Source organism: Gigantopelta aegis, chromosome 15 (assembly GCF_016097555.1).
Source record: "Gigantopelta aegis isolate Gae_Host chromosome 15, Gae_host_genome, whole genome shotgun sequence".
Taxonomy (NCBI): Eukaryota; Metazoa; Mollusca; class Gastropoda; order Neomphalida; family Peltospiridae; genus Gigantopelta; species Gigantopelta aegis.
This window is the reverse complement of record NC_054713.1, coordinates 9,763,412-9,769,252: the sequence shown is the minus strand read 5'-3', so window position 1 is coordinate 9,769,252 and position 5,841 is coordinate 9,763,412.

The following is a 5,841-nucleotide window of genomic DNA, read 5'->3' as shown; positions in this document are numbered from 1 at the left end:
AAAACAAAATTAAGATTTTAATAGTCCTGTAAACGGAGCCATAAAAGAGGCTTAGTATTTTGAGTAGGTGGTCACGGAACGGTAACAGTTGTGCGCATGGCTAGATGACAGCTATTTTTCAAGATGGCGTATGTTTCAGAATTTAACATTCATAACTCGGAGGCTGTTCCAGCTAAGAATGTGTTTATGGTGTCAAACCCTATGTTTTTTTGTATCATGGGACATACAAATGATATTTGTAAGATGATTTGGTGTACATTTTACTCACATTTATATATATATATATATATATATATATATATATATATATATATATATATATATATATATATATATATATATATATATTTAAAAAAACACAATACATAAATAATGGATTATTTTCTTTCTAATAATGTCAAAACATTACCCTCCGTTTTTCACGAACGATATATCCAGTACCATTTCCACCCCGTCTGTTTTAATTACCTTGAGAAGAAATTCTATTTTTCTCTACACATGTGTTTTGTTGCTGTTTCCTGGGGATCTACTTTTCAAGTGCAGAACATTTGGGCATGTCTGACATTTTTCTTCTTCGCGAATGTAAAATAAATGTTTTTACTTCAAAACATATCCAATTACTCTAAAATATTATCGGCAAAAAGTCATATTCACAGACTACAAAAATGTAAACAAAATGTAACGCTATGGAGAGAGGGAGAGAGCGAGAAAACTAGAGAGAGAGAGAGAGAGAGAGAGAGAGAGAGAGAGAGAGAGAGAGAGAGGAGAGAGAGAGAGAGAGAGAGAGAGAGAGAGAAAAAAATTTGACAAAAAATGGAGCGCGGCACCCTTGAGTCTATACTAACTTGTAACACTCCAGCACAAACCACAAAACACAGCTGTCGTTATCAGTATTCTGAAATAAAATGAGTTCTAGCATAAAAATAATAATAATAAATAACGAATTGAAGAAAGGAATAAAAGGAATGAAAGAAAAAAGAAAAAGTTTGTTTTCTTTAACGACACCACAAGAGCAAACATATGTATTAATCATCGGCAATTGGATGTCAAACATTTGGTAATTTTTGTTGAAACGTAGTCTTAGAGGAAAATCTCTACATGTTTTCCATTATCAGCAAGGAAACCTTTTATATGCACTTTTCCACTGACTGGACAGCACATACCACAGTATTTCATAATATTATACCGGTTGTTAGACACTGGCTGGAACGGGGGGGGGGGGGGGGTCAGAGAATGTGTCCGCTAATGTGGTTTAATCCTACGACGGCAGCATTTCAGGCCAGCGCTCGAATGACTTAGGTCTCACAACACAGATCACTTCCAGGTGAGAGTCCATTGATCACGGCCCACTATAGTTCCTGATTGTGACATGTGTTATGGTTCACATATTCACTGCTTGGAAATGGTGAAGAATTAAAACAATATGTTTAATGGTAACCCTTCTGGCTGCATTTTGCACATGTTATTTTGTAATATTGTGCATTGACCTTTTGGGACATGGGTGTACAGCGCAAGAGACAGCTGGAATGAATCGGTTAATGGCCAACTGTCCGGACCGGTACTACAGCCAGATGGGGTTCATTTAGCAAAAGAAAACTGAGACGGAAATGTTCTTAATTTTGGAGTGAAAATAAATGCTTATATAATTTATGTTCGCAATGGTGTATGTTGTTAGTTCCAACGAGAACCCGATCTATTGGCAATCTCCATTTGAAGTTGGGCAGTTTAACACGAGTTGCAATGGTAGATGACATCTGTGTAGTAAGACCTTAGGTTAATCCCGATCGAGAGAAGGAAATAATGCTTGAAAGAATGAACGAACGAACGAAAGAAAGACCGAACGAAGCAAGGAACGAACGAAACAAAGAACGGACAGACAGGCACAAAAACACATAGCTAGACGAAGCTTTATAGTCTAAGAGACAGAGATAGACAGGGACTAGAAAAAGAGACAAACGGACAGATGTTAATGTTCGCGAGATTGTACGTTTGTGCGTGTAATGATTTCAATTTACCTTATTGCCATGTCTTAATGCAAATGTCTTTAACTCAATCCCTTCAAAGATTTCGGTGTAAATATGTATGATATAGATAGTGATTATTGTTATCTAATGTAACACCTGCAGTTTCTGTAGGCCAGTGTAGATAAGAGATTAAAAAATAGAAATAAGTTCGTAGTCTGCATATAAACTATTCACAATAATATTATACATGTACGTGTGTGCGAGTATTTGTGTGTATGTGTATGTGTGTGTGTGTGTGTGCGTGTGTGTGTGTGTGTGTGTGTGCGTGTGAGTGTGTGTGTGTGAGTATGTGTGTATGTGCGTGTGTGTGTGTGTGCGAGTGTGTATGTGAGTGTGTGTGTGTGTGCGTGTGTGTGAGCGTGCGTGTGTGTGTGTTTTGTGTTTATGTCTATGTGTGTATGTGTATTTATATTATATATATATATATATATATATATATATATATATATATATATATATATATATATATATATATATATATGCGTGTGTGTGTGCGCGTGTGTGTGAGTGAGTGTGTATGTGTGGGTGTATGTGTGTACATATGTATGAGTGTGTGTGTGTGTGTGTGTGTGTGTGTGTGTGTGTGTGTTTGAATGTTTGTATTATAAATGTGGTACTTTGTCTAGAGAGCAAACCCGCTGCTGCTATCATAATGTTACTTTTGTTATCAACTGACATTTTATATAAATGATTCTCCTCACCCCATAATCCTTCACCGCCTCACTCCCACCACCATCCCAAAAACGTTGTTTTTAAAAAAAAAAAAAATAATGGAATCGGAAGCAACATCGCAGATATCTCCGCTGAAGGAGACAAATGCTAGTTTGAGACTACCAAATATTACGACCGAATTAACCAACTCGATACTTGTGTTGTAATTTCCCCTACTCTCGACCTAAGACTGGTGGGCTCAGATTAACACCTAATCTGTCGTAGATGTTGTATACGACGACAATCGAGTTGTAAGTGTGTTCAGACTAGCAACTGGATAGTCGAGAGATCGGTGATTTGTCCAATTCCGTTCTGACAGATGGTAGTCGTAGCCTAGCATAAATCGAACGAGCTGAATCTCACAAATGTGAATGACAAGCCGTTATTAATGTTCAAAATAATATCTCTGCATATTTGACAACATAGAATTTGATTCCATGTATCTCTTTCTAGTGCCTCATCTATAGGGAGACAGCCACTCCCGACGAGATCCTTTACTGGAAAATACATTTTTCCGGCACTTCTCAAAGAAGACTGCCACTCTAATATACGAACTTTTACTAAATCATAACTAGCGCAGAACGGAGGTCATTGGAATAAATATAGCCGAGGTGACGCGCACTAAAACAGTCATGTCATCAGGTGAGTATATCCAGCCCTACCGGTGGCACCCGTAATGAGTACTGCCACCACAGATGTCAAGTCCGTCACTCCGTCTAATGGGCCCGCTGACGGGTATCGATCACAGACCGACATTGCATCATATTTCACAAAAAGCATTCTTCACACGTGTGAAAAATATGACAGAATACACACGTGTGAAGAATGCGTTTTGTGAAGAAGAAAAAAACATGAGGTCCAACAGCGCTTTAGCATTGGGTTACATTCGTGCCCCGTATACGAGGAAGTAAAATGAAGTTTAGCTATTCAAACATTGAGCCGATCATAAACACATTGGATATACAGAAACTGATTTTCTATATAAGAAAATGTGTTTAATCGCGTTTCACATCTAATAGCTGATGATTAATAAATCAAAAGCGCTCTAATGTAGTCGTTAAAGAAAACAAACTTTAAATTTGTTTTCCTAATAGACATTTTGTCGTGCGTGTTGGAAAATAGCATCTATTCTCGGCTTCTTGAAACATTCACGTTATCAAGAAACACGTTGTATATATAGATGAAGTTGGCTTTGTTTGACGACACCACTAGAGCACATTAAATTATTAATCATCGGCTGTTGGATATCAAACTTTTGGTAATTTTTACATATAGTTTTAGAGAGGAAACCCGCTACATTTATCCGTCAGTAGGAAGATATAGTTTATATCCCGCAGAGAGGATAACAGATACCACGGCCACTGATATACCAGTCGCGATGCACTGGCTGGAACGAGAAATACCCCAATGGAACCGCCGATGAGGATCGATCCGATACCGACCACGCATCAAGTCAGCGCTTTACCACTGGGCTACGTCCTGCTCCTACAGATAATGAGAAACGCGTTGTATATACAGAGACTGATATTCTAAACATGAACATTAAACGTGGTCATTAAGTATGCTCTGTCTGTTGAAAACGTCTTACACAACCCTAGACCATACCTTTAATACGTTCTCTTACAATTTACCATATGTCTCAAACTATAACAACTGCCCCGCAAATTTGTCCCAATCGTGTTGTCGTAATCAATAGCACGATGTTTATTCTTTTTTCCTCAAATACAAATATGGACTAAATATATTAATTACACCAAGTTAAGATAATATTTGTCTTTCTGTCATGTGGAGACATTTGATTATTTCCCTCGCACTGTAAACAAGCGCACGTCAATGCCCTGTTGGGTTGATTAATCGTTTTACTGGTGAAATCATTCAAATCCCTCCTTAGTTTACAGAGCACTACGGTGAAGTCTTGTCAAGTTCTTTGATTGCTAAGTCAAACGTTGGAAGTAATCTTGAAGAAGACTTACAATCTGTTTATCGGCAAAGATTGAAGTCTGTTTTCCGTTTCCTTGTGTATTTTGTGACATAAAACATATACGCAGTTTATGCTGCTTCAAGAACTCCAGACAGTCAGTCGCTATTGCGTGTTTGTTTTCACGAGATGAAAAGCACAGCAGTTTGTTGAACAAGAAAGTGTTATTTGCTAATAACCAAGTGTCAAAAGCCGGTCGACAACTACTGTTTGATTTGACCAACAGTACAAGCCATCTGAGTGTTTGTCTTCACAAGCTAGGATTAAATGAACATAGGTTTTTTTAACAGCAAACTGCCATTTGCATATGCATATATCCAATTTCAAAAGCCGGTCATGGACTAAGCTTTGATTTGGACATATAGTACAAGACATCTAGTTACGCACTCGCGCTTAAATAAATAAATAAATATACAGTTGTCATTGCGTGTGTGTTTTCATAAGGTGAAAGGAACAGCAGTTTGTTTAACAATAAACTGTTATTTGCATATAACCAAGTGTCAAAAACCGGTCAACAACTACGCTTTAATTTAACCAATAGTTAGGCATGCGCGCTTTTCGAAACAAGATTCAGTGAAATATCATTGTCATTACTACCTAATACCGACCATAGTGCAGCTGGAACACAGGCCTGATTGCACACAGACCGATCAGAAAAACACATCCATTAGACTCGTTTATGAGCTTCGCGGTAGACCAAATGACCACGTCGGGAACCAATCAAACAGTTCGCAAACGGTTGGCTGAACTTAGAGCACGTGTAAATGACGGTCCATAATATCATAATATCCTTCTCTTCCATACACATGTTTCTTACCTTTCCAAGCAAGCCATTTTCTTTCCATATATATATATATATATATATATATATATATACTATTCAGTTATGTAGTGTTTACCGTATTAAATGAATGTAAAGTAGCGATACCAGGGCTCCAATCCTGGCACTACTATATTTATTTTCTAAAAAAATAATTAAAGTTTGTTTTGTTTAACGATACCACTAGAGTACATTGAATACTTAATCATTATTGGATGCCAAACACGAAGTCACCATAAGAAACCTGCAACACTTTTCCTAATGTAGCAAGGCATCTTTTATATGCATTTTTCCACAGACATGAAAGC